We start from the raw sequence: 26,509 nt of genomic DNA on the forward strand, positions 1-26,509 counted from the left end.
TGGTGGCTAGTGGAGCGGCTGCCCAGTAATCAGTATCCACCGCAGTGCGCACACGGCCCACCCCCTACGGCCTCGCTCCCCTTCATCAGCGGCCTCGTGATCCGGAAGGGTGGTGTGTGTGTGACTGACCTTAGGATGAAACCGGAGCCTCCGCTGCAGTGACCCAGCAACCAGGGCACGGGAGTATACAGCGCCGCTGGGAGTGATGAAGCTGCAGTAAAGATGTCTATTAGACCTAGCCTGCTGCAGCCCTTGTAGATTCTCATAAAACAAGTTCTTCTTTTCTTGTCAAAATTAATAGCTAAGAATAGGCTGCCTGAGGCAGGCCCCTGTTAAGCGGCCTGCTACTGAAGGCACCAACTACAAACTGAGCTCCCTGTTCATGGAAGCGGGGTTATAGAGGAGAATGCACTGAGCTTCTTGGGAACAGTCAAAAGCTTTGAGCCGGTTGGTGCCTCAGATCAAGATCCTACTCTACACCCCAATGTGAATCCTTGTGGAGTCCAGTGTACCCCACAGAAGAAATTAATATGTCACACCCATTGGCAGCAACCTTAGAATAGCTGCTGACGGGCACAATTGAGAAAGGAAGGGGGGGGGGGACATTTGAATCCAGCACATAGATGCAATTCAAATATGTAATTTGTACCTTCCTATTTTAAAATATAATGGATGAACCTCACCCTGTGAGAACAATCTTCATGATCAAGAGATCTCATATGCAAAATAAGGATGAGTTGGGATAGGGCTGGGGAGGGTGGCTGCTCGGGCAGCCCCTCCCCCGTCAAGTTAAGGAGATTCAACTGAGGAAGCACAAGGGAACTCTCGTCTGGGGACAACAACTGCAGGGAGACCACATCTTTTCAGATGAACATGGGAGGGCGGAAGGCTGCCTAATACTGAAGCACCATATGCAACAACTAGTACAAGCATTCCTGGGGGAAGGTCTGCAGCAGACGGATTTGCATACGGTGATGTTATCCAAGCAGTGGGCCAAAGTTGACTGGAACCCTCATCTGCATATGAAAAGAGAAAAAGGGCATGCAGGGCATGGCGGCCTTTTGCAGTGCTTGGATGACCCCTAGTTCACATTAAACACCCCCACCCTCCTTTGGTGTGGGGCTCATGTTGGCCATGCCCCATCCCCTGAAGCATTCAAGCTGATTTCTTGCAGCAGCTGGGCACTGTAACAGCTCCAGAGCTGTTCTGTAAGGCAAGTAAAAGGGTGTGGGCCCTGCAGCACCACCTGTAGTTCGCATTGTGCGTTGGAAGGCACAAAGTAAGCAGACGGGAGGAGAAGTCAGGATAGTGCGCAAGGGCATTCTTTTCTCTTAGTCCGTAGAGGATGCTGGGGTCACATTAAGAACCATGGGGTATAGACGGGATCCGCAAGAGACATGGGCACTTTAAGACTTTCAAAGGGTGTGAACTGGCTCCTCCCTCTATGCCCCTCCTCCAGACTCCAGTTATAGGAACTGTGCCCAGGGAGACGGACATTTCGAGGAAAGGATTTATTGTTAAACTAAGGTGAGCATCTTACCAGCTCACACCTTAAGCATGCCGCAGAAAGTGGCATTCAACAGAACACAAGCCAACGGCATGAACAATTGCAGCAAAAAGCTGACCAGAACCATAACACAACATGTGTATAACCACAAGTAATAACTGCAGACACAGTATGGACTGGGACGGGTGCCCAGCATCCTCTACAGACTAAGAGAAAAGGATTTACCGGTAGGTATTAAAATCCTATTTTCTCATACGACCTAGAGGATGCTGGGGTCACATTAAGAACCATGGGGTTATACCAAAGCTCTTGAACGGGTGGGAGAGTGCGTACGACTCTGCAGCACCGAATGACCCAACTTAAGGTTATCATCAGCCAAGGTATCAAACTTGTAAAACTTAGCAAAAGTGTTTACTAAATAGCTGCTCGGCAAAGTTGCAATGCCGAGACTCCCCGACCAGCTGCCAAGGATGAACCCACCTTTCTAGTAGAATGGGTCTTCACCTACTTCAGTAACGGCAATCCTGCCGTGGAACGAGCATGCTGAATCTTACCACAGATCCAGCGCATAATGGTCTACATGGAAGCAGGACACCCAATCCTGATGGGAGCATACAGGACAAACAGAGCCTCTGTTTTCCTAATCTGAACCGTTCTGGTGACATAAATTTTCAAAGTTCTGACCACAGCCAGAGACTTTGACTCAACGAAGGTGTCAGTGGCCAAAGGCACCATGTGGAAAGATGAACCACCTTCGGCAGAAATTGTTGACGTGTCCTCAATTCTGCTCTATCTTCATGAAAGATCAAATAAAGGCTCTTGTGATACTGCATGGTTTGTACTGTTTTCCATGTGCTCCCAGATCTTTCAAGCAAGTAGCATGGTCAAGAAAGTTCTGTTTGAAAAGAAACAAACATTTACTGTCATTGTTATGCAAATAAACTTACATTAAAGCTAACAAGAAAGCACACTCGTTCTGTCTTTAAACTGATAAAAGAAACCCCAATAATATGGGGCATGCAAAAATTGAGATAAAACTCAGTTTTGCTCCTCTCCACGGAAATCTTTAATAAAAGGCGAAATATTTGTTAGTTCTGAAGAGAAACCAGAGCATGACCAAGATTCCACCTGTCGCCTGAGTGCCATGCCAGCAGTTCTCATTCAGATCAAAGTGAGCACCCAATTTGAATGAAAGAAAGCAGATTTCTCACCAGGCTTCCCCTTGCTATAAACATGGTTTGTACTCTTTTCCATGTGCTCCCAGATCTTTCAAGCAATTAGTATGGTCAAGAAAGTTCTGCTTGAAAAGAAACAGACATTTATAGTCATTGTTATGCAAATAAACTTACATTAAAGCTAACAAGAAAGCACACTCGTTCTGTCTTTAAACTGATAAAAGAAACCCCAATAATATGGGGCATGCAAAAATTGAGATAAAACTCAGTTTTGCTCCTCTCCACAGAAATCTTTAATAAAAGGCGAAAGATTTGTTCGTTCTGAAGAGAAACCAGAGCATGACCAAGATTCCACCTGTCGCCTAAATGCTGTGCCAGCAGTCCTCATTCAGATCAAAGTGAGCGCCCAACTTGAAAGAAAGCAGATTTCTCACCTGGCTTCTCCTTGCTATAAGCATGGTTTGTACTGTATTCCATGTGCTCCCAGATCTTTCAAGCAAGTAGCATGGTCAAGAAAGTTCTGTTTGAAAAGAAACAAACATTTACTGTCATTTCTATGCAAATGAGCTTACATTAAAGCTAACAAGAAAGCACACTCGTTCTGTCTTTAAACTGATAAAAGAAACCCCAATAATATGGGGCATGCAAAGATTGAGATAAAACTCGGTTTTGCTCCTCTCCACAGAAATCTTTAGTAAAAGGCGAAAGATTTGTTCGTTCTGAAGAGAAACCAGAGCATGACCAAGATTTTCATCTGAAAATATGTGTTCTCCCTGCAGTTGTTGTCCCCAGATGAGAGTTCCCTTGTGCTGCCTCAGTTGAATCTCCTTTACTTGACAGAGATGTGCCTGAGCAGCGGCCCTCCCCAGCCCTATCCCAAATCATACTTATTTTGCATAGGAGATACCATGGTCATGAAGATTGTTCTCCCAGGGTGAGGTTCATTCATTGCATTCTGGGTATGCTGACCCCTGTGATTTTCCCAAATGTGGGAAACTCGCTTTTATACCCTTGTGCACTATCCTGACTTCTCCTCCTGTCTGCTTACTTTGTGCCTTCCAATGCACAATGCAAACTACAGGTAGTGCTGCAGGGCCCACACCCTTTTACTTGCCTTACAGAGCAGCTCTGGAGCTGTTACAGTGCCAAGCTGCTGCAAGAAATCAGCTTGAATGCTTCAGGGGATGGGGCATGGCCAACATGAGCCCCACACCGAAGGAGGGTGGGGGTGTTTAATGCGAACTAAGGGTCATCCAAGCGCCGCAAAAGGCCGCCATGCCCTGCACACCCCTTTTCTCTTTTCATATGCAGATGAGGGTTCCAGCCAACTTTGGCCCACTGCTTGGATGACATCACCGTATGCAAATCCGTCTTCTGCAGAACTTCCCCCAGGAATGCTTGTACTAGTTGTTGCATTTGGTTTGTTGTTTGGGGGTGCTTCAGTATTAGGCAGCCTTCTGCCCTCCCATGTTCATCTGAAAAAATGTGTTCTCCCTGCAGTTGTTGTCCCCAGATGAGAGTTCCCTTGTGCTGCCTCAGTTGAATCTCCTTTACTTGACAGAGATGTGCATGAGCAGCGGCCCTCCCCAGCCCTATCCCAAATCATACTTATTTTGCATAGGAGATACCATGGTCATGAAGATTGTTCTCCCAGGGTGAGGTTCATTCATTGCATTTTGGGTATGCTGACCCCTGTGATTTACCCAAATGTGGGAAACTCAACTGCATTATTTGTGGTAGTGGGGGACTGTGTTTGTGCTTTCCTCTGGTCAGCTCTGGTAAAACTCAGATTTCTTTGTCTCAGATTTTCCTCTAGCCTTGTTCTTCTTTCGAGAGTTCCCTTGTGCTGCCTCAGTTGGATCTCCTTCACTTTACAGGGAAGTACCCGAGCAGCGACCCTCCCCAGCTCTCGCCCAACTCCTACTTACCTGCCAGGTGAGATACTATGATCATGAAGGTGCTTCTCCCAGGGCAAGGCTCACCCATTGCACTCTGGGTGTGCTGCTCCTGCGATTTCCCCAAATGTGGGAAACTTGACTGCATAATTTGTGTTTCCCCTGGTCGGCTCTCGTATAATTCAGATCTCTTTGTCTCAGGTCTCTCTCCAGCCTAGTTTGCTGTCTGTTTCCACTTCTCTTTTCTTGAGCCGCTCCCTTCTATGCCCTTGCGCACTATCCTGACTTCTCCTCCTTTCTGCTTACTTTGTGCCTTCCAACGCACAATGCGAACTATAGGTAGTGCTGCAGGGCCCACACCCTTTTACTTGCCTTACAGAGCAGCTCTGGAGCTGTTACAGTGCCCAGCTGCTGCAAGAAATCAGCTTGAATGCTTCAGGGGCTGGGGCATAGCCAACATGAGCCCCACACCGAAGGAGGGTGGAGGTGTTTAATGCAAACTAGGGGTCATCCAAGTGCCGCAAAAGGCCGCCATGCCCTGCATAACCCTTTTCTCTTTTTATATGCAGATGAGGGTTCCAGCCAACTTTGGCCCACTGCTTGGATGACATCACCGTATGCAAATCCGTCTTCTGCAGACCTTCACCCTGGAATGCTTTTACTAGTTGTTGCATTTGGTTTGTTGTTTGGGGATGCTTCAGTATTAGGCAGCCTTCTGCCCTCCCATGTTCATCTGAAAATATGTGTTCTCCCTGCAGTTGTTGTACCCAGATGAGAGTTCCCTTGTGCTGCCTCAGTTGAATCTCCTTTACTTGACAGAGATGTGCCTGAGCAGCGGCCCTCCCCAGCCCTATCCCAAATCATACTTATTTTGCATAGGAGTTACCATGGTCATGAAGATTGTTCTCCCAGGGTGAGGTTCATTCATTGCATTCTGGGTATGCTGACCCCTGTGATTTCCCCAAATGTGGGAAACTCGACTGCATTATTTGTGGTAGTGGGGGACTGTGTTTGTGCTTTCCTCTGGTCAGCTCTGGTAAAAGTCAGATTTCTTTGTCTCAGATCTTCCTCTAGCCTTGTTCTTCTTTCGAGAGTTTCTTTGTGCTGCCTCAGTTGGATCTCCTTCACTTGACAGGGGGGTGCCCGAGCAGCGACCCTCCCCAGCTCTAGCCCAACTCCTACTTACCTGCCAGGTGAGATACTATGATCAGGAAGTTGCTTCTCCCAGGGCAAGGCTCACCCATTGCACTCTGGGTGTGCTGCTCCTACGATTTCCCCAAATGTGGGACACTTGACTGCATAATTTGTGTTTCCTCTGGTCGGCTCTCGTATAATTCAGATCTCTTTGTCTCAGGTCTTTCTCCAGCCTAGTTTGCTGTCTGTTTCCACTTCTTTTATCTTGAGCCCCTCCCTTCTATACCCTTGTGCACTATCCTGACTTCTCCTCCCGTCTGCTTACTTTGTGCCTTCCAATGCACAATGCAAACTACAGGTAGTGCTGCAGGGCCCACACAATCTTTTACTTGCCTTACAGAGCAGCTCTGGAGCTGTTACAGTGCCCAGCTGCTGCAAGAAATCAGCTTGAATGCTTCAGGGGATGGGGCATGGCCAACATGAGCCCCACACCAAAGGTGGGTGGGGGTGTTTAATGCGAACTAGGGGTCATCCAAGCACCGCAAAAGGCCGCCATGCCCTGCACGCCCCTTTTCTCTTTTCATATGCAGATGAGGGTTGAAGCCAACTTTGACCCACTGCTTGGATGACATCACCATATGCAAATCCATCTGCGGCAGGCCTTCCCCCAGGAATGCTTGCACTAGTTGTTGCATTTGGTTTGTTGTTTGGGGGTGCTTCAGTTTTAGGCAGCCTTCTGCCCTCCCATGTTCATCTGAAAATATGTGTTCTCCCTGCAGTTGTTGTCCCCAGATGAGAGTTCCCTTGTGCTGCCTCAGTTGAATCTCCTTTACTTGACAGAGATGTGCCTGAGCAGCGGCCCTCCCAGCCCTATCCCAAATCATACTTATTTTGCATAGGAGACACCATGGTCATGAAGATTGTTCACCCAGGGTGAGGTTCATTCATTGCATTCTGGGTATGCTGACCCCTGTGATTTCCCCAAATGTGGGAAACTCGCCTGCATTTTTTGTGGTAGTGGGGGACTGTGTTTGTGTTTTCCTCTGGTCAGCTCTGGTAAAAGTCAGATTTCTTTGTCTCATATATTCCTCTAGCCTTGTTCTTCTTTCGAGAGTTCCCTTGTGCTGCCTCAGTTGGATCTCCTTCACTTGACAGGGGGGTGCCCGAGTAGTGACCCTCCCCAGCTCTAGCCCAACTCCTACTTACCTGCCAGGTGAGATACTATGATCATGAAGGTGCTTCTCCCAGGGCTAGGCTCACCCATTGCACTCTGGGTGTGCTGCTCCTGCGATTTCCCCAAATGTGGGAAACTTGATTGCATAATTTGTGTTTCCCCTGGTCGGCTCTCGTATAATTCAGATCTCTTTGTCTCAGGTCTCTCTCCAGCCTAGTTTGCTGTCTGTTTCCACTTCTCTTTTCTGGAGCCACTGCCTTCTATGCCCTTGCGCACTATCCTGACTTCTCCCGTCTGCTTACTTTGTGCCTTCCAACACACAATGCGAACTACAGGTAGTGCTGCAGGGCCCACACCCTTTTAGTTGCCTTACAGAGCAGCTCTGGAGCTGTTACAGTGCCCAGCTGCTGCAAGAAATCAGCTTGAATGCTTCAGGGGCTGGGGCATAGCCAACATGAGCCCAACACCAAAGGAGGGTGGGGGTGTTTAATGCGAACTAGGGGTCATCCAAGCACCGCAAAAGGCCGCCATGCCCTGCATGCCCCTTTTCTCTTTTCATATGCAAATGAGGGTTCCAGCCAACTTTGGCCCACTGCTTGGATGACATCACCGTATGCAAATCCATCTGCTGCAGACCTTCCCCCAGGAATGCTTGTACTAGTTGTTGCATATGGTTTGATATTTGATGGTGCTTCAGTATTAGGCAGCCTTCTGCCCTCCCATGTTCATCTGAAAAGATGTGGTCTCCCTGCAGTTGTTGTCCCCAGACGAGAGTTCCCTTGTGCTTCCTCAGTTGAATCTCCTTAACTTGACGGGGGAGGGGCCGAGCAGCCACCCTCCCCAGCCCTATCCCAACTCATACTTATTTTGCATATGAGATCTCTTGATCATGAAGATTGTTCTCACAGGGTGAAGTTCATCCATTATATTTTAAAATAGGAAGGTACAAATTACATATTTGAATTGCATCTATGTGCTGGATTCAAATGTCCCCCCCCCCCTTCCTTTCTCAATTGTGCCCATCAGCAGCTATTCTAAGGTTGCTGCCAATGGGTGTGACACATTAATTTCTTCTGTGGGGTACACAGGACTCCACAAGGATTCACATTGGGGTGTAGAGTAGGATCTTGATCTGAGGCACCAACCGGCTCAAAGCTTTTGACTGTTCCCAAGATGCTCAGTGCATCCTCCTCTATAACTCCGCTTCCATGAACAGGGAGCTCAGTTTGTAGTTGGTGCCTTCAGTAGCAGGCCACTTAACAGGGGCCTGCCTCAGGCAGCCTATTCTTAGCTATTCATTTTGACAAGAAAAGAAGAACTTGTTTTATGAGAATCTACAAGGGCTGCAGCAGGCTAGGTCTAATAGACATCTTTACTGCAGCTTCATCACTCCCAGCGGCGCTGTATACTCCCGTGCCCTGGTTGCTGGGTCACTGCAGCGGAGGCTCCGGTTTCTTCCTAAGGTCAGTCACACACACACCGCCCTTCCGGATCACGAGGCCGCTGATGAAGGGGAGCGTGGCCGTAGGGGGTGGACCGTGTGCGCACTGGCGTGGACACTGATTACTGGGCAGCCGCTCCACTAGCCACCAGGTACAGTTAAGGAGCACAGGTCTGGGGGTTTTTCTCCTATATTAACCCAATTTTGTACTGCCCGCAGCGCATTGTGATAGGTAATAGGGCCTGATTCAGGTTGGATTGCAATCACAATAAGTGATCCAACTGCAAAAATTGCTAAGAGCATACGCATGTGCCTGCATTTTCTGCGGCACCCCGCAGAGAATGCGATCGCCTCTGCCTGTCAATCGGGGCAGGGGGGGAGAGGGGGGTCAGCAACACTCCATTTCCAAGTCAGGGATGGAGCGGTGCGGGGGCAAGGCTTCAAAATGGGGTCTGCAATGGAGGAGACACAGGGGGCGTGGTCACAGCGGCTGTATGACATCACATTCAGCCGCTGTGATCACAAAAATGGTGGCGGCTTCCTGCGCGCACATACAGTCTGCACCAGCAGGAGGCTACACCATTTTTTATGATCACGCTGAACTGCAGTGCGACTGCAATTACAGCATGGTCAAGAAGGGAGGCGTCATGCTGGGTGGCCATAAGAGATGAGCGGGTTCGGTTCCTCGGAATCCGAACCCGCCCGAACTTCACCCTTTTTTGCACGGGTCCGAGCAGACTCGGATCCTCCCGCCTTGCTCGGTTAACCCGAGCGCGCCCGAACGTCATCATCCCGCTGTCGGATTCTCACGAGACTTGGATTCTATATAAGGAGCCGCGCGTCGCCGCCATTTTCACACGTGCATTGAGATTGATAGGGAGAGGACGTGGCTGGCGTCCTCTCCGTTTAGATTAGAAGATAGAGACGAGTGACATTTGATTTACTACTAATTTGGGGAGCAGTTGAACTTGTCAGGAGTACTCAGTAGTGCAGAGTTTTGCTGATAGTGACCACCAGTTTTATTATTTATAATCCGTTCTCTGCCTGAAAAAAAACGATACACATACCATATCTGTGCTCAGCCTCAGTGTGCTGCATGATATATCATCTATGTATATCTGACTGTGCTGAGTGCTCACTGCTCACACAGCTTAATTGTGGGGGAGACTGGGGAGCAGTTATAGCAGGAGTACAGTGCACACTTTTGCTGCCAGTGTGACCACCAGTATATTGTCTGCCTGAAAAAGTTAAACACTCCTGTGGTGTTTTTTTTTTATTCTATAAACGCATTCTGCTGACAGTGTCCAGCAGGTCCGTCATACATATATTATATAAATATTTATCTGCAGTAGTGTTATATTTTTTTTTTCATCTTTATCATCTCTATATTAGCAGACGCAGTACGGTAGTCCACGGCTGTGGCTATCTCTGTGTCGTCAGTGCTCGTCCATAATTGTATACCTACCTACCTGTGGTGGTTTTTTTTTTTCTATCTTCTTCATACTAGTAGTTTAGGAGTCTACTGACAGTGTCCACCAGGTCCATCATTATATTATATACCTACAGTAGTAATATATTTATTATATTATCTATACTAGCAGACGCAGTACGGTAGTCCACGGCTGTGGCTATCTCTGTGTCGTCAGTGCTCGTCCATAATTGTATACCTACCTACCTGTGGTGGGGTTTTTTTTTTATCTTCTTCATACTAGTAGTTTAGCAGTCTGCTGACAGTGTCCACCAGGTCCGTCATTATATTATATACCTACAGTAGTAATATATTTATTATATTATCTATACTAGCAGACGCAGTACGGTAGTCCACGGCTGTACCTACCTCTGTGTCGTCAGTGCTCGTCCATAATTGTATACCTACCTGTGGTGGGGTTTTTTTTTCTATCTTCTTCATACTAGTAGTTTAGGAGTCTGCTGACAGTGTCCACCAGGTCCGTCATTATATTATATACCTACAGTAGTAATATATTTAGTATATTATCTATACTAGCAGACGCAGTACGGTAGTGCACGGCTGTACCTACCTCTGTGTCGTCACTCGTCCATAATTGTATACCTAACTGTGGTGGGTTTTTTTTTCTATCTTCTTCATACTAGTAGTTTAGCAGTCTGCTGACAGTGTCCACCAGGTCCATCATTATATTATATATACCTACAGTAGTTATATATATTTTTTTTTATATCATTAATTATCATCTCTATACTAGCAGACGCAGTACGGTAGGCCACGGCTGTGGCTATCTCTGTGTCGTCAGTGCTCGTCCATAATTGTATACCTACCTACCTGTGGTGCAAGTTTTTTTCTATCTTCTTCATACTAGTAGTTTAGCAGTCTGCTGACAGTGTCCACCAGGTCCGTCATTATATTATATATACCTACAGTAGTTATATATATATTTTTTTATATCATTAATTATCATCTCTATACTAGCAGACGCAGTACGGTAGTCCACGGCTGTAGCTACCTCTGTGTCGTCAGTCACTCGTCATCCATAAGTATACTAGTATCCATCCATCTCCATTGTTTACCTGAGGTGCCTTTTAGTTGTGCCTATTAAAATATGGAGAACAAAAATGTTGAGGTTCCAAAAATAGGGAAAGATCAAGATCCACTTCCACCTCGTGCTGAAGCTGCTGCCACTAGTCATGGCCGAGACGATGAAATTCCATCAACGTCGTCTGCCAAGGCCGATGCCCAATGTCATAGTACAGAGCATGTAAAATCCAAAACACAAAAGATCAGTAAAAAAAGGACTCAAAAATCTAAATAAAAATCGTCGGAGGAGAAGCGTAAACTTGCCAATATGCCATTTACCACACGGAGTGGCAAGGAACGGCTGAGGCCCTGGCCTATGTTCATGGCTAGTGGTTCAGCTTCACATGAGGATGGAAGCACTCAGCCTCTCGCTAGAAAAATGAAAAGACTTAAGCTGGCAAAAGCACAGCAAAGAACTGTGCGTTCTTCAAAATCACAAATCCACAAGGAGAGTCCAATTGTGTCGGTTGCGATGCCTGACCTTCCCAACACTGGACGTGAAGAGCATGCACCTTCCACCATTTGCACGCCCCCTGCAAGTGCTGGAAGGAGCACCCGCAGTCCAGTTCCTGATAGTCAGATTGAAGATGTCAGTGTTGAAGTACACCAGGATGAGGAGGATATGGGTGTTGCTGGCGCTGGGGAGGAAATTGACAAGGAGGATTCTGATGGTGAGGTGGTTTGTTTAAGTCAGGCACCCGGCGAGACACCTGTTGTCCGTGGGAGGAATATGGCCATTGACATGCCTGGTGAAAATACCAAAAAAATCAGCTCTTCGGTGTGGAAGTATTTCAACAGAAATGCGGACAACAGGTGTCAAGCCGTGTGTTGCCTTTGTCAAGCTGTAATAAGTAGGGGTAAGGACGTTAACCACCTCGGAACATCCTCCCTTATACGTCACCTGCAGCGCATTCATCATAAGTCAGTGACAAGTTCAAAAACTTTGGGCGACAGCGGAAGCAGTCCACTGACCAGTAAATCCCTTCCTCTTGTAACCAAGCTCACGCAAACCACCCCACCAACTCCCTCAGTGTCAATTTCCTCCTTCCCCAGGAATGCCAATAGTCCTGCAGGCCATGTCACTGGCAATTCTGACGAGTTCTCTCCTGCCTGGGATTCCTCCGATGCATCCTTGAGTGTAACGCCTACTGCTGCTGGCGCTGCTGTTGTTGCTGCTGGGAGTCGATGGTCATCCCAGAGGGGAAGTCGTAAGACCACTTTTACTACTTCCACCAAGCAATTGACTGTCCAACAGTCCTTTGCAAGGAAGATGAAATATCACAGCAGTCATCCTGCTGCAAAGCGGATAACTGAGGCCTTGGCATCCTGGGCAGTGAGAAACGTGGTTCCGGTATCCATCATTACTTCAGAGCCAACTATAGACTTGATTGAGGTACTGTGTCCCCGGTACCAAATACCATCTAGGTTCCATTTCTCTAGGCAGGCGATACCGAAAATGTACACAGACCTCAGAAAAAGACTCACCAGTGTCCTAAAAAATGCAGTTGTACCCAATGTCCACTTAACCACGGACATGTGGACAAGTGGAGCAGGGCAGACTCAGGACTATATGACTGTGACAGCCCACTGGGTAGATGTATTGACTCCCGCCGCAAGAACAGCAGCGGCGGCACCAGTAGCAGCATCTCGCAAACGCCAACTCTTTCCTAGGCAGGCTACGCTTTGTATCACCGCTTTCCAGAATACGCACACAGCTGAAAACCTCTTACGGCAACTAAGGAAGATCATCACAGAATGGCTTACCCCAATTGGACTCTCCTGTGGATTTGTGGCATCGGACAACGCCAGCAATATTGTGCGTGCATTATATCTGGGCAAATTCCAGCACGTCCCATGTTTTGCACATACCTTGAATTTGGTGGTGCAGAATTATTTAAAAAACGACAGGGGCGTGCAAGAGATGCTGTCGGTGGCCACAAGAATTGCGGGACACTTTCGGCGTACAGGCACCACGTACAGAAGACTGGAGCAACACCAAAAACGCCTGAACCTGCCCTGCCATCATCTGAAGCAAGAAGTGGTAACGAGGTGGAATTCAACCCTCTATATGCTTCAGAGGATGGAGGAGCAGCAAAAGGCCATTCAAGCCTATACATCTGACCACGATATAGGAGGTGGAATGCACCTGTCTCAAGCGCAGTGGAGAATGATTTCAACGTTGTGCAAGGTTCTGCAACCTTTTGAACTTGCCACACGTGAAGTCAGTTCAGACACTGCCAGCCTGAGTCAGGTCATTCCCGTCATCAGGCTTTTGCAGAAGAAGCTGGAGACATTGAAGGAGGAGCTAAGACAGAGCGATTCCGCTAGGCATGTGGGACTTGTGGATGGAGCCCTTCATTCGCTTAACCAGGATTCACGGGTGGTCAATCTGTTGAAATCAGAGCACTACATTTTGGCCACCGTGCTCGATCCTAGATTTAAAACCTACGTTGTATCTCTCTTTCCGGCAGACACAAGTCTGCAGGGGTTCAAAGACCTGCTGGTGAGAAAATTATCAAGTCAAGCGGAACTTGATCGGTCAACAGCTCCTCCTTCACATTCTCCCGCAATTGGGGGTGCGAGGAAAAGGCTCAGAATTCCGAGCCCACCCGCTGGCGGTGATGCAGGGCAGTCTGGAGCGACTGCTGATGCTGACATCTGGTCCGGACTGAAGGACCTGCCAACGATTACGGACATGTCGTCTACTGTCACTGCATATGATTCTCTCACCATTGAAAGAATGGTGGAGGATTATATGAGTGACCGCATCCAAGTAGGCATGTCAGACAGTCCGTACGTATACTGGCAGGAAAAAGAGGCAATTTGGAGGCCCTTGCACAAACTGGCTTTATTCTACCTAAGTTGCCCTCCCACAAGTGTGTACTCCGAAAGAGTGTTTAGTGCCGCCGCTCACCTTGTCAGCAATCGGCGTACGAGGTTACTTCCAGAAAATGTGGAGAAGATGATGTTCATTAAAATGAATTATAATCAATTTCTCCGTGGAGACATTGACCAGCAGCAATTGCCTCCACAAAGTACACAGGAAGCTGAGATGGTGGATTCCAGTGGGGACGAATTGATAATCTGTGAGGAGGGGGATGTACACGGTGATGAATCGGAGGATGATGATGAGGTGGACATCTTGCCTCTATAGAGACAGTTTGTGCAAGGAGAGATTAATTGCTTCTTTTTTGGTGGGGGTCCAAACCAACCCGTCATTTCAGTCACAGTCGTGTGGCAGACCCTGTCACTGAAATGATGGGTTGGTTAAAGTGTGCATGTCCTGTTTATACAACATAAGGGTGGGTGGGAGGGCCCAAGGCAATTCCACCTTGCACCTCTTTTTTCTTTTATTTTTCTTTGCGTCATGTGCTGTTTGGGGAGTGTTTTTTGGAAGGGCCATCCTGCGTGACACTGCAGTGCCACTCCTAGATGGGCCAGGTGTTTGTGTCGGCCACTTGGGTCGCAGAGCTTAGTCACACAGCTACCTCATTGCGCCTCTTTTTTTCTTTGCGTCATGTGCTGTTTGGGGAGTGTTTTTTGGAAGGGCCATCCTGCGTGACACTGCAGTGACACTCCTAGATGGGCCAGGTGTTTGTGTCGTCCACTTGGGTCGCTGAGCTTAGTCACACAGCTACCTCATTGCGCCTCTTTTTTTCTTTGCGTCATGTGCTGTTTGGGGAGTGTTTTTTGGAAGGGCCATCCTGCGTGACACTGCAGTGCCACTCCTAGATGGGCCAGGTGTTTGTGTCGGCCACTTGGGTCGCTGAGCTTAGTCACACAGCTACCTCATTGCGCCTCTTTTTTTCTTTGCGTCATGTGCTGTTTGGGGAGTGTTTTTGGAAGGGCCATCCTGCGTGACACTGCAGTGCCACTCCTAGATGGGCCAGGTGTTTGTGTCGGCCACTTGGGTCGCTGAGCTTAGTCACACAGCTACCTCATTGCACCTCTTTTTTTCTTTGCGTCATGTGCTGTTTGGGGAGTGTTTTTTGGAAGGGCCATCCTGCGTGACACTGCAGTGCCACTCCTAGATGGGCCAGGTGTTTGTGTCGGCCACTTGGGTCGCTGAGCTTAGTCACACAGCTACCTCATTGCGCCTCTTTTTTTCTTTGCGTCATGTGCTGTTTGGGGAGTGTTTTTTGGAAGGGCCATCATGCGTGACACTGCAGTGCCACTCCTAGATGGGCCAGGTGTTTGTGTCGGCCACTTGGGTCACTGAGCTTAGTCATCCAGCGACCTCGGTGCAAATTTTAGGACTAAAAATAATATTGTGAGGTGTGAGGTGTTAAGAATAGACTGAAAATGAGTGGAAATTATGGTTATTGAGGTTAATAATACTTTGGGATCAAAATGACTCCCAAATTCTATGATTTAAGCTGTTTTTTAGGGTTTTTTGAAAAAAACACCCGAATCCAAAACACACCCGAATCCGACAAAAAAAATTCGGTGAGGTTTAGCCAAAACGCGTTCGAACCCAAAACACGGCCGCGGAACCGAACCCAAAACCAAAACACAAAACCCGAAAAATTTCCGGTGCACATCTCTAGTGGCCATGCCATGTCACTGTGCAGGAGCCAGCACCGCTCACACACTAGTCTCCGGTGCAGCCCCCAACCCCCGGGACACCCGGAGCAACAAAATGTAGATTCAGGCCACCAGGCCACGCCCCTACCTATGAAACCATGCCTCCTTTTTACCATTGCGCTGCTTATCTGCGCGCACTGCATTACAATCTCCCTCGCCACCTCTCTGGGTGTCACCAGTGATAGTGACACCTCTGCCATGCTTGTAGCAGCTGGTCCTAAGATCTACGCCTCAAGCCCTGAGTGTTTGCCCTTGTGACTTGTTGATCATCATAGCAAAGCAGATGCTTACAGAAAACTGCAGGGGCTTAGATTGAAAATAAAAAAAATTGATGGGTATAAGGTAGAGAGGAGCGGGTTCGGTTCTCCGAGAACCGAATTCCCCACGAACTCCACGTGGTTTACACTGGTACGAGGTAGGCTCGGTTGTTCCCGCCTGACTCGGAAAACCTGAACAAGGGAAAATGTCATCATCCCGCTGTCGGATTCTCGCGAGATTCGGATTCCATATAAAGAGCTGCGCGTTGCCGCCATTTTTACTCGTGCATTGAAGAGAGAGCGGAGAGGACGTGGCTATGTTCTCTCAGTGGAAATCTCAATATCAGTGCTCAGTATCAGTGGATACTTATTGCTGCTCAGTAATACTAGTAGTGTGTCTCTCCTGCTCAGTGTCAGTTCTCAGTAGTATCCTCATCAGTGCTCAGTATCACTGCTCATTGTCTTGTGCTGCATTGTTGTGCTCAGCATACTACAGTACATTACTAATAGTCCAGTGCTGCATCTTGCTGCTCAGTGTCAGTTCTAGTATCCTCATCAGTGCTCACTATCACTGCTCATTGCATTGTGGTGTTCTGTATACTACAGTAACATAGTAATATAGTAACATATAGTAACATAGTTTTTGAGGTTGAATAGAGGCAAATTGCCCATCGTGTTCAACCTGTTTTAAGTTGTGATGATTCTACATACTTGCTGAATAATGTTTTATGACTAGTTAGCTACTACAACTCATGTTACCCCCGGATTAACCATGTTGATATTTTAAGTATTATAACCTTGGATAGCTTTTTCATTCAGAAATGTATCCATTCCTTTTTTAAATCCAATTACAGAGTCCGCCATTACCACCTTCCCTGGCAGGGAATTCCACATCCTGATTGCCCTAACAGTGAAGATCATAGTATCTCACCTGGCAGGTAAGTAGGAGTTGGGCCAGAGCTGTGGAGGATTGCTGCTCGGGCACCCCCTGTCAAGTGAAGGAGATCCAACTGAGGCAGCACAAGGGAACTCTCGAAAGAAGAACAAGGCTAGAGGAAGATCTGAGACAAAGAAATCTGACTTTTACCAGAGCTGACCAGAGGAAAGCACAAACACAGTCCCCCACTACCACAAATAATGCAGTCGAGTTTCCCACATTTGGGGAAATCACAGGGGTCAGCATACCCAGAATGCAATGAATGAACCTCACCCTGGGAGAACAATCTTCATGACCATGGTATCGCCTATGCAAAATAAGTATGATTTGGGATAGGGCTGGGGAGGGCCGCTGCTCAGGCACATCTCTGTCAAGTAAAGGAGATTCAACTGAGGCAGCACAAGGGAACTCTCATCTGGGGACAACAACTGCAGGGAGAACACATATTTTCAGATGAACATGGGAGGGCAGAAGGCTGCCTAATACTGAAGCACCCCCAAACAACAAACCAAATGCAACAACTAGTACAAGCATTCCTGGGGGAAGTTCTGCAGAAGACGGATTTGCATACGGTGATGTCATCCAAGCAGTGGGCCAAAGTTGTCTGGAACCCTCATCTGCATATGAAAAGAGAAAAGGGGTATGCAGGGCATGGCGGCCTTTTGCGGCGCTTGGATGACCCTTAGTTCGCATTAAACACCCCCACCCTCCTTCGGTGTGGGGCTCATGTTGACAATGCCCCAGCCCCTGAAGCATTCAAGCTGATTTCTTACAGCAGCTTGGCACTGTAACAGCTCCAGAGCTGCTCTGTAAGGCAAGTAAAAGGGTGTGTAGTTTGCATTGTGCATTGGAAGGCACAAAGTAAGCAGACAGGAGGAGAAGTCAGGATAGTGCACAAGGGTATAAAAGGGAGGGGCTCAAGAAAAAAGAAGTGGAAACAGACAGCAAACTAGGCTGGAGAGAGACCTGAGACAAAGAGATCTGAATTATACGAGAGCCGACCAGGGGAAACACAAATTATGCAGTCAAGTTTCCCACATTTGGGGAAATCGCAGGGGCAGCACACCCAGAGTGCAATGGGTGAGCCTTGCCCTGGGAGAAGCACCTTCATGATCATAGTATCTCACCTGGCAGGTAAGTAGGAGTTGGGCTTGAGCTGGGGAGGGTCGCTGCTCGGGCACCCCCCTGTCAAGTGAAGGAGATCCAACTGAGGCAGCACAAGGGAACTCTCGAAAGAAGAACAAGGCTAGAGGAAGATCTGAAACAAAGAAATCTGACTTTTACCAGAGCTGACCAGAGGAAAACACAAACACAGTCCCCCACTACCACAAATAATGCAGTCGAGTTACCCACATTTGGGGAAATCACAGGGGTCAGCATACCCAGAATGCAATGAATGAACCTCACCCTGGGAGAATAATCTTCATGACCATGGTATCTCCTATGCAAAATAAGTATGATTTGGGATAGGGCTGGGGAGGGCCGCTGCTCAGGCACATCTCTGTCAAGTAAAGGAGATTCAACTGAGGCAGCACAAGGGAACTCTCATCTGGGGACAACAACTGCAGGGAGAACACATATTTTCAGATGAACATGGGAGGGCAGAAGGCTGCCTAATACTGAAGCACCCCCAAACAACAAACCAAATGCAACAACTAGTGCAAGCATTCCTGGGGGAAGGCCTGCCGCAGATGGATTTGCATATGGTGATGTCATCCAAGCAGTGGGTCAAAGTTGGCTACAACCTTCGTCTGCATATGAAAAGAGAAAAGGGGCGTGCAGGGCATGGCGGCCTTTTGCGGTGCTTGGATGACCCTTAGTTTGCATTAAACACCCCCACCCTCCTTCGGTGTGGGTCTCATGTTGGCCATGCCCCAGCCCCTGAAGCATTCAAGCTGATTTCTTGCAGCAGCATGGCACTGTAACAGCTCCAGAGCTGCTCTGTAAGGCAAGTAAAAGGGTGTGGGCCCTGCAGCACTACCTGTAGTTTGCATTGTGCATTGGAAGGCACAAAGTAAGCAGACAGGAGGAGAAGTCAGGATAGTGCACAAGGGTATAAAAGGGAGGGGCTCAAGAAAAAAGAAGTGGAAACAGACAGCAAACTAGGCTGTAGAGAGACCTGAGACAAAGAGATCTGAATTATACGAGAGCCGACCAGGGGAAACACAAATTCTGCAGTCAAGTTTCCCACATTTGGGGAAATCGCAGGGGCAGCACACCCAGAGTGCAATGGGTGAGCCTTGCCCTGGGAGAAGCACCTTCATGATCATAGTATCTCACCTGGCAGGTAAGTAGGAGTTGGGCTAGAGCTGTGGAGGGTCGCTGCTCGGGCACCCCCCTGTCAAGTGAAGGAGATCCAACTGAGGCAGCACAAGGGAACTCTCGAAAGAAGAACAAGGCTAGAGGAAGATCTGAGACAAAGAAATCTGACTTTTACCAGAGCTGACCAGAGGAAAACACAAACACAGTCCCCCACTACAACAAATAATGCAGTCGAGTTACCCACATTTGGGGAAATCACAGGGGTCAGCATACCCAGAATGCAATGAATGAACCTCACCCTGGGAGAACAATCTTCATGACCATGGTATCTCCTATGCAAAATAAGTATGATTTGGGATAGGGCTGGGGAGGGCCGCTGCTCAGGCACATCTCTGTCAAGTAAAGGAGATTCAACTGAGGCAGCACAAGGGAACTCTCATCTGGGGACAACAACTGCAGGGAGAACACATATTTTCAGATGAACATGGGAGGGAAGAAGGCTGCCTAATACTGAAGCACCCCCAAACAACAAACCAAATGCAACAACTAGTGCAAGCATTCCTGGGGGAAGGCCTGCAGCAGATGGATTTGCATATGGTGATGTCATCCAAGCAGTGGGTCAAAGTTGGCTTCAACCCTCGTCTGCATATGAAAAGAGAAAAGGAGCGTGCAGGGCATGGCGGCCTTTTGCGGCGCTTGGATGACCCCTAGTTCGCATTAAACACCTCCACCCTCCTTCGGTGTGGGGCTCATGTTGGCTATGCCCCAGCCCCTGAAGCATACAAGCTGATTTCTTGCAGCAGCTGGGCACTGTAACAGCTCTAGAGCTGCTCTGTACGGCAAGTAAAAGGGTGTGGGCCCTGCAGCACTACCTGTAGTTTGCATTGTGCATTGGAAGGCACAAAGTAAGCAGACGAGAGAAGTCAGGATAGTGCGCAAGGGCATAGAAGGGAGCAGCTCAAGAAAAGAGAAGTGGAAACAGACAGCAAACTAGGCTGGAGAGAGACCTGAGACAAAGAGATCTGATTTATACGAGAGCCGACCAGGGGAAACACAAATTATGCAGTCAAGTTTCCCACATTTGGGGAAATCTGTCACCAGAAGAGCAATGCAAAATGTACAAGTGATATATTAAAATCATCTTCCATCTTGAATTTCAATGATGCATTGGGACAACAATTTTGTGAGAAACATCTTCACCCATAAAGAAAGATTTTCTTAATTCCTTATCTGTGTGCTGATTAGATATTACCTTGTTTTCACATTAAACAGACTTCCACATGAGAAAGCAGCAAGGATGCAGTAACGTTTATGTTTCCTGGTGTCAACCTGTATTATTTCAGTAGACATTGAAATGAGGATGCATCTTGCTGCCTTTCCAATGTAGCAAGTTTAATTCAGTAATAGGTGAAAAAACATTCCTACAAAGGTGTTAATCAGAGACTTGGCTTTGTGGACACTTTTCAGAGAGCAAATTTGTTAGCATAAAAATAAAGTCAGAAAATGAAGAGCTGTTTAATCACTCAATTGGACTTTTCTGCCAGCATAATTTTTTTTTCTCTGCAACCCACTGCTAAATTGTGCTTCCTAGCTGTTTTTTATAAAATCACTTAATCAAATCTAACTCTGATTACATCAGAGAAGGCCAGGTACCCTACACCATAAGAGGGGGTTTGAAATTTTGACTTGTCTACTTAAAGATCACCAAAATCTGATCACAAGGTCAATTACATCCCTGGGTGGGATTGAACCACCAACCTTTTGGTTAATAGCCAAACATGCTAACCGATTGCACCACAGAGACACCTCGTAAAAGTCCATTCTGACAAAGGCTAATAAGCATTCATCTAGAACGTTTCCTAGAAAAACTTTAAAAAGTCAATAATCTGGAGAGTTTTTGTAAGAAACACATTGCTACTTTCCCATGATGAGTGAGTGCTTCAGGATCTCTTGCACTTACATGAGCAGCAGAGTACTGCAACGGAAGCATGCTGGGCCCATAACCCAGAGGTAGGCAGATTGAAACTATCTTCTGCTATATGCATTGTTTTTTGTTAATTAAAGTAATCCAAAACTGGGATTGATATTTTGGCTCTTTTATTTTTACTTAAAGTACAATAACTTTTACCATTTTAATTTGTTTTAATAGTATATTGACAGTATTGTTTTCTTTCAAAAATCCACTTAATTTTCTTTACCCTATTATTAAAATGGTAATTGACAAAAACAAACTACATTGTCACCAGAAGAGCAGTACAAAATGTACAAGTGATATATTAAAATCATCATTCCAGCTTGAATTTCAATGATGCTTTGGTGCAACAATTTTGTGAGAAACATCTTCACCCATAAAGAAAGATTTTCTTAATTCCTTACCTGTGTGCTGATTAGATATCACCTTGTTTTCACATTAAACAGACTTCCCCATGAGGAAGCAGCAAGGATGCAGTGACGTTTATGTTTCCTGGTGTCAACCTGTATTATTTCAGTAGACATTGAAATGAGGATGCATCTTGCTGCCTTTCCAATGAAGCAAGTTTAATTCAGTAATAGGTGAAAAACCATTCCTACAAAGGTGTTAATCAGAGACTTTACTTTGTGGACACTTTTCAGAGAGCAAATTTGTTAGCATAAACATAAAATCAGAAAATGAAGAGCTGTTTAATCACTCAATTGGACTTTTCTGCCAGCATAGTTTTTTTTCTCTGCAACCCACTGCTAAATTGTGCTTCCTAGCTGTTTTTTATAAAATCACTTAATCAAATCTAACTCTGATTACATCAGAGAAGGCCAGGTACCCTACACCATAAAAGGGAGTTTGACATTTTGACTTGTCTACTTAAAGATTACCAAAATCTAATCACAAGGTCAATTACATCCATGGGTGGGATTGAACCACCAACCTTTTGGTTAATAGCCAAACATGCTAACCGATTGCACCACAGAGACACCTCGTAAAAGTATATACTGACAAAGGCTAATAAGCATTCATCTAGAACGTTTCCTAGAAAAACTTTAAAAAGTCAATAATCTGGAGAGTTTTTGTAAGAAACACATTGGTACTTTCCCATGATGAGTGAGTGCTTCAGGATCTCTTGCACTTACATGAGCAGCAGAGTACTGCAACGGAAGCATGCTGGGCCCATAACCCAGAGGTAGGCAGATTGAAACTATCCTCTGCTATATGCATTGTTTTTTGTTAATTAAAGTAATCCAAAACTGGGATTGATATTTTGGCTCTTTTATTTTTACTTAAAGTACAATAACTTTTACCATTTTAATTTGTTTTAATAGTATATTGACAGTATTGTTTTCTTTCAAAAATCCACTTAATTTTCTTTACCCTATTATTAAAATGGTAATTGACAAAAACAAACTACATTGTCACCAGAAGAGCAGTACAAAATGTACAAGTGATATATTAAAATCATCTTTCCAGCTTGAATTTCAATGATGCTTTGGTGCAACAATTTTGTGAGAAACATCTTCACCCATACCCAAGACTTACTAGGCTGAATATGTATACACTAGAAAAGAGGTGCCTAAGAGGAGATATTATTAATATCTTCAAATATGTAAAGATACATAACAAAGAGTTATCAGAGGAATTATTTAATAAAAGAACACGTGGTCACTCGCTGCGACTGGAGGAAATTCAGAATGCAATGGAGGAAAGGGTTCTTCACTGTTAGGGCAATCAGGATGTGGAATTCCCTGCCAGGGAAGGTGGTAATGGCGGACTCTGTAATTGGATTTAAAAAAGGAATGGATACATTTCTGAATGAAAAAGCTATCCAAGGTTATAATACTTAAAATATCAACATGGTTAATCCGGGGGTAACATGAGTTATAGTAGTTAACTAGTCATAAAACATTATTCAGCAAGTATGTAGAATCATCACAACTTAAAACAGGTTGAACACGATGGGCAATTTGCCTCTATTCAACCTCAAAAACTATGTTACTATATGTTACTATATTACTGTAGTATACAGAACACCACAATGCAATGAGCAGTGATAGTGAGCACTGATGAGGATACTAGAACTGACACTGAGCAGCAAGATGCAGCACTGGACTATTAGTAATGTACTGTAGTATGCTGAGCACCACAATGCAGCACAAGACAATGAGCAGTGATACTGAGCACTGATGAGGATACTACTGAGAACTGACACTGAGCAGGAGAGACACACTACTAGTATTACTGAGCAGCAATAAGTAACCACTGATACTGAGCACTGATATTGAGATTTCCACTGAGAGAACATAGCCACGTCCTCTCCGCTCTCTCTTCAATGCACGAGTAAAAATGGCGGCAACGCGCAGCTCTATATATAATATCCGAATCTCGCGAGAATCCGACAGCGGGATGATGACATTTTCCCTTGTTCAGGTTTTCCGAGTCAGGCGGGAACAACCGAGCCTGCCTCAGACCAGTGTAAACCACGTGGAGTTCGTGGGGAATTCGGTTCTCGGAGAACCGAACCCGCTCCTCTCTACCTTATACCCATCAATTTTTTTTATTTTCAATCTAAGCCCCTGCAGTTTTCTGTAAGCATCTGCTTCGCTATGATGATCAACAAGTCACAAGGGCAAACACTCAGGGCTTGAGGCATAGATCTTTGGACCAGCTGCTACAAGCATGGCAGAGGTGTCACTATCACTGGTGACACCCAGAGAGGTAACGAGGGAGATTGTAATGCAGTGCGTGCAAATAAGCAGCGCAATGGTAAAAAGGAGGCATGATTTCATAGGTAGGGGCGTGGCCTGGTGGCCTGAATCTACATTTTGTTGCTCCGGGTGTCCCGGGGGTTGGGGGCTGCACCCGGGGACTAGTGTGTAAGCGGTGCTGGCTCCTGCACAGTGACAGGGCATGGCCACCCAGTATGACACCTCCCTTCTTGACCATGCTGTAATTGCAGTCGCACTGCAGTTCAGCGTGATCATAAACAATGGTGTAGCCTCCTGCTGGTGCAGACTGTATGTGCGCGCAGGAAGCCGCCACCATTTTTGTGATCACAGCGGCTGAATGTGATGTCATACAGCCGCTGTGACCACGCCCCCTGTGTCTCCTCCATTGCAGACCCCATTTTGAAGCCTTGCCCCCGCACTGCTCCATCCCTGACTTGGAAATGGAGTGTTGCTGACCCCACTCTCCCCCCCTGCCCCGATTGACAGGCAGAGGCGATCGCATGCAGGCACATGCGTATGCTCTTAGCAATTTTTGCAGTTTGATTGCTTATTGTGATTGCAATCCAACCTGAATCAGGCCCTATTACCTATCACAATGCGCTGCGGGCAGTACAAAATTGGGTTAATATAGGAGAAAAACCCCCAGACCTGTGCTCCTTAACTGTACCTGGTGGCTAGTGGAGCGGCTGCCCAGTAATCAGTGTCCACCCCAGTGCGCACACGGCCCACCCCCTACGGCCACGCTCCCCTTAATCAGCGGCCTCGTGATCCGGAAGGGCGGTGTGTGTGTGACTGACCTTAGGAAGAAACCGGAGCCTCCGCTGCAGTGACCCAGCAACCAGGGCACGGGAGTATACAGCGCCGCTGGGAGTGATGAAGCTGCAGTAAAGATGTCTATTAGACCTAGCCTGCTGCAGCCCTTGTAGATTCTCATAAAACAAGTTCTTCTTTTCTTGTCAAAATTAATAGCTAAGAATAGGCTGCCTGAGGCAGGCCCCTGTTAAGTGGCCTGCTACTGAAGGCACCAACTACAAACTGAGCTCCCTGTTCATGGAAGCGGGGTTATAGAGGAGGATGCGCTGAGCATCTTGGGAACAGTCAAAAGCTTTGAGCCGGTTGGTGCCTCAGATCAAGATCCTACTCTACACCCCAATGTGAATCCTTGTGGAGTCCAGTGTACCCCACAGAAGAAATTAATGTGTCACACCCATTGGCAGCAACCTTAGAATAGCTGCTGACGGGCACAATTGAGAAAGGAAGGGGGGGGGCATTTGAATCCAGCACATAGATGCAATTCAAATATGTAATTTGTACCTTCCTATTTTAAAATATAATGGATGAACCTCACCCTGTGAGAACAATCTTCATGATCAAGAGATCTAATATGTAAAATAAGTATGAGTTGGGATAGGGCTGGGGAGGGTGGCAGCTCGGGCAGCCCCTCCCCCGTCAAGTTAAGGAGATTCAACTGAGGAAGCACAAGGGAACTCTCGTTTGGGGACAACAACTGCAGGGAGACCACATCTTTTCAGATGAACATGGGAGGGCGGAAGGCTGCCTAATACTGAAGCACCATCAAATATCAAACCATATCCAACAACTAGTACAAGCATTCCTGGGGGAAGGTCTGCAGCAGACGGATTTGCATACGGTGATGTCATCCAAGCAGTGGGCCAAAGTTGGCTGGAACCCTCATCTGCATATAAAAAGAGAAAAGGGGCATGCAGGGCATGGCGGCCTTTTGCAGTGCTTGGATGACCCCTAGTTCGCATTAAACACCCCCACCCTCCTTTGGTGTGGGGCTCATGTTGGCCATGCCCCATCCCCTGAAGCATTCATGCTGATTTCTTGCAGCAGCTGGGCACTGTAACAGCTCCAGAGCTGCTCTGTAAGGCAAGTAAAAGGGTGTGGGCCCTGCAGCACCACCTGTAGTTCGCATTGTGCGTTGGAAGGCACAAAGTAGGCAGACGGGAGGAGAAGTCAGGATAGTACACAAGGGCATCCTTTTCTCTTAGTCCGTAAAGGATGCTGGGGTCACATTAAGAACCATGGGGTATAGACGGGATCCGCAAGAGACATGGGCACTTTAAGACTTTCAAAGGGTGTGAACTGGCTCCTCCCTCTATGCCCCTCCTCCAGACTCCAGTTATAGGAACTGTGCCCAGGGAGACGGACATTTCGAGGAAAGGATTTATTGTTAAACTAAGGTGAGCATCTTACCAGCTCACACCTTAAGCATGCCGCAGAACGTGGCAGAACGTGGCATTCAACAGAACACAAGCCAACGGCATGAACAATTGCAGCAAGAAGGCCAGGTACCCTACACCATAACAGGGGTTTTCGAAATTTTGACTTGTCTACTTAAAGATCACCAAAATCTGATAACAAGGTCAATTACATCCCTGGGTGGGATTGAACCACAAACCTTTTGGTTAATAGCCGTACACACTAACTGATTGCGCCACAGCGACACTTTGCAAAAGTACTTACTGACAAAGGCTAATAAGCATTCTCATGCTGCTTTCTCATGTGGAAGTCTGTTTAATGTGAAAACAAGGTGATATCTAATTAGCACACAGGTAAGGAATTAAGAAAATCTTTATTTAAGGGTGAAGATGTTTCTCACAAAATTGTTGCCCCAATGCATCATTGAAATTCAAGCTGGAAAGATGATTTTAATATATCACTTGTACATTTTGTATTGCTCTTCTGGTGACAATGTAGTTTGTTTTTGTCAATTACCATTTTAATAATAGGGTAAAGAAAATTAAGTGGATTTTTGAAAGAAAACAATACTGTCAATATACTATTAAAACAAATTAAAATGGTAAAAGTTATTGTACTTTAAGTAAAAATAAAAGCTAAAATATCAATCCCAGTTTTGGATTACTTTAAAT

The 26,509-nt window shown here is 46.6% G+C and overlaps 15 non-coding genes and 1 pseudogene across 15 annotated transcripts; 7 read left to right on the forward strand and 9 right to left on the reverse strand.

Moving 5' to 3' along the window:
• Window positions 1–2,505: 2,505 nt before the first annotated feature.
• On the reverse strand, window positions 2,506–2,621 carry LOC135041246 (U5 spliceosomal RNA). The gene has a single exon (XR_010234950.1). It is a non-coding gene; the product is annotated as a U5 spliceosomal RNA (small nuclear RNA).
• Window positions 2,622–2,907: 286 nt separating this feature from the next.
• Window positions 2,908–3,023, reverse strand: LOC135041243 (U5 spliceosomal RNA). The gene has a single exon (XR_010234947.1). It is a non-coding gene; the product is annotated as a U5 spliceosomal RNA (small nuclear RNA).
• Window positions 3,024–3,305: 282 nt separating this feature from the next.
• Window positions 3,306–3,421, reverse strand: LOC135041241 (U5 spliceosomal RNA). The gene has a single exon (XR_010234945.1). It is a non-coding gene; the product is annotated as a U5 spliceosomal RNA (small nuclear RNA).
• A 144-nt stretch (window positions 3,422–3,565) lies between these two features.
• LOC135041230 (U1 spliceosomal RNA) lies at window positions 3,566–3,693 on the forward strand (annotated as a pseudogene).
• A 593-nt stretch (window positions 3,694–4,286) lies between these two features.
• On the forward strand, window positions 4,287–4,450 carry LOC135041264 (U1 spliceosomal RNA). The gene has a single exon (XR_010234967.1). It is a non-coding gene; the product is annotated as a U1 spliceosomal RNA (small nuclear RNA).
• Window positions 4,451–4,602: 152 nt separating this feature from the next.
• LOC135041183 (U1 spliceosomal RNA) lies at window positions 4,603–4,765 on the forward strand. The gene has a single exon (XR_010234899.1). It is a non-coding gene; the product is annotated as a U1 spliceosomal RNA (small nuclear RNA).
• A 674-nt stretch (window positions 4,766–5,439) lies between these two features.
• LOC135041250 (U1 spliceosomal RNA) lies at window positions 5,440–5,603 on the forward strand. Its single transcript, XR_010234954.1, has one exon. It is a non-coding gene; the product is annotated as a U1 spliceosomal RNA (small nuclear RNA).
• A 152-nt stretch (window positions 5,604–5,755) lies between these two features.
• Window positions 5,756–5,918, forward strand: LOC135041210 (U1 spliceosomal RNA). The gene has a single exon (XR_010234919.1). It is a non-coding gene; the product is annotated as a U1 spliceosomal RNA (small nuclear RNA).
• Window positions 5,919–6,593: 675 nt separating this feature from the next.
• Window positions 6,594–6,757, forward strand: LOC135041292 (U1 spliceosomal RNA). The gene has a single exon (XR_010234994.1). It is a non-coding gene; the product is annotated as a U1 spliceosomal RNA (small nuclear RNA).
• A 152-nt stretch (window positions 6,758–6,909) lies between these two features.
• LOC135041209 (U1 spliceosomal RNA) lies at window positions 6,910–7,072 on the forward strand. Its single transcript, XR_010234918.1, has one exon. It is a non-coding gene; the product is annotated as a U1 spliceosomal RNA (small nuclear RNA).
• Window positions 7,073–16,815: 9,743 nt separating this feature from the next.
• Window positions 16,816–16,979, reverse strand: LOC135041261 (U1 spliceosomal RNA). Its single transcript, XR_010234964.1, has one exon. It is a non-coding gene; the product is annotated as a U1 spliceosomal RNA (small nuclear RNA).
• A 655-nt stretch (window positions 16,980–17,634) lies between these two features.
• On the reverse strand, window positions 17,635–17,797 carry LOC135041178 (U1 spliceosomal RNA). The gene has a single exon (XR_010234893.1). It is a non-coding gene; the product is annotated as a U1 spliceosomal RNA (small nuclear RNA).
• Window positions 17,798–17,949: 152 nt separating this feature from the next.
• LOC135041280 (U1 spliceosomal RNA) lies at window positions 17,950–18,113 on the reverse strand. The gene has a single exon (XR_010234983.1). It is a non-coding gene; the product is annotated as a U1 spliceosomal RNA (small nuclear RNA).
• A 674-nt stretch (window positions 18,114–18,787) lies between these two features.
• On the reverse strand, window positions 18,788–18,950 carry LOC135041199 (U1 spliceosomal RNA). Its single transcript, XR_010234910.1, has one exon. It is a non-coding gene; the product is annotated as a U1 spliceosomal RNA (small nuclear RNA).
• Window positions 18,951–19,102: 152 nt separating this feature from the next.
• LOC135041276 (U1 spliceosomal RNA) lies at window positions 19,103–19,266 on the reverse strand. Its single transcript, XR_010234979.1, has one exon. It is a non-coding gene; the product is annotated as a U1 spliceosomal RNA (small nuclear RNA).
• Window positions 19,267–20,647: 1,381 nt separating this feature from the next.
• Window positions 20,648–20,721, reverse strand: TRNAN-AUU (transfer RNA asparagine (anticodon AUU)). Its single transcript has one exon. It is a non-coding gene; the product is annotated as a tRNA-Asn (tRNA).
• Window positions 20,722–26,509: the final 5,788 nt, after the last annotated feature.

The sequence above is a fragment of the Pseudophryne corroboree genome, unplaced genomic scaffold (genome assembly GCF_028390025.1).
Source record: "Pseudophryne corroboree isolate aPseCor3 unplaced genomic scaffold, aPseCor3.hap2 scaffold_796, whole genome shotgun sequence".
Taxonomy (NCBI): Eukaryota; Metazoa; Chordata; class Amphibia; order Anura; family Myobatrachidae; genus Pseudophryne; species Pseudophryne corroboree.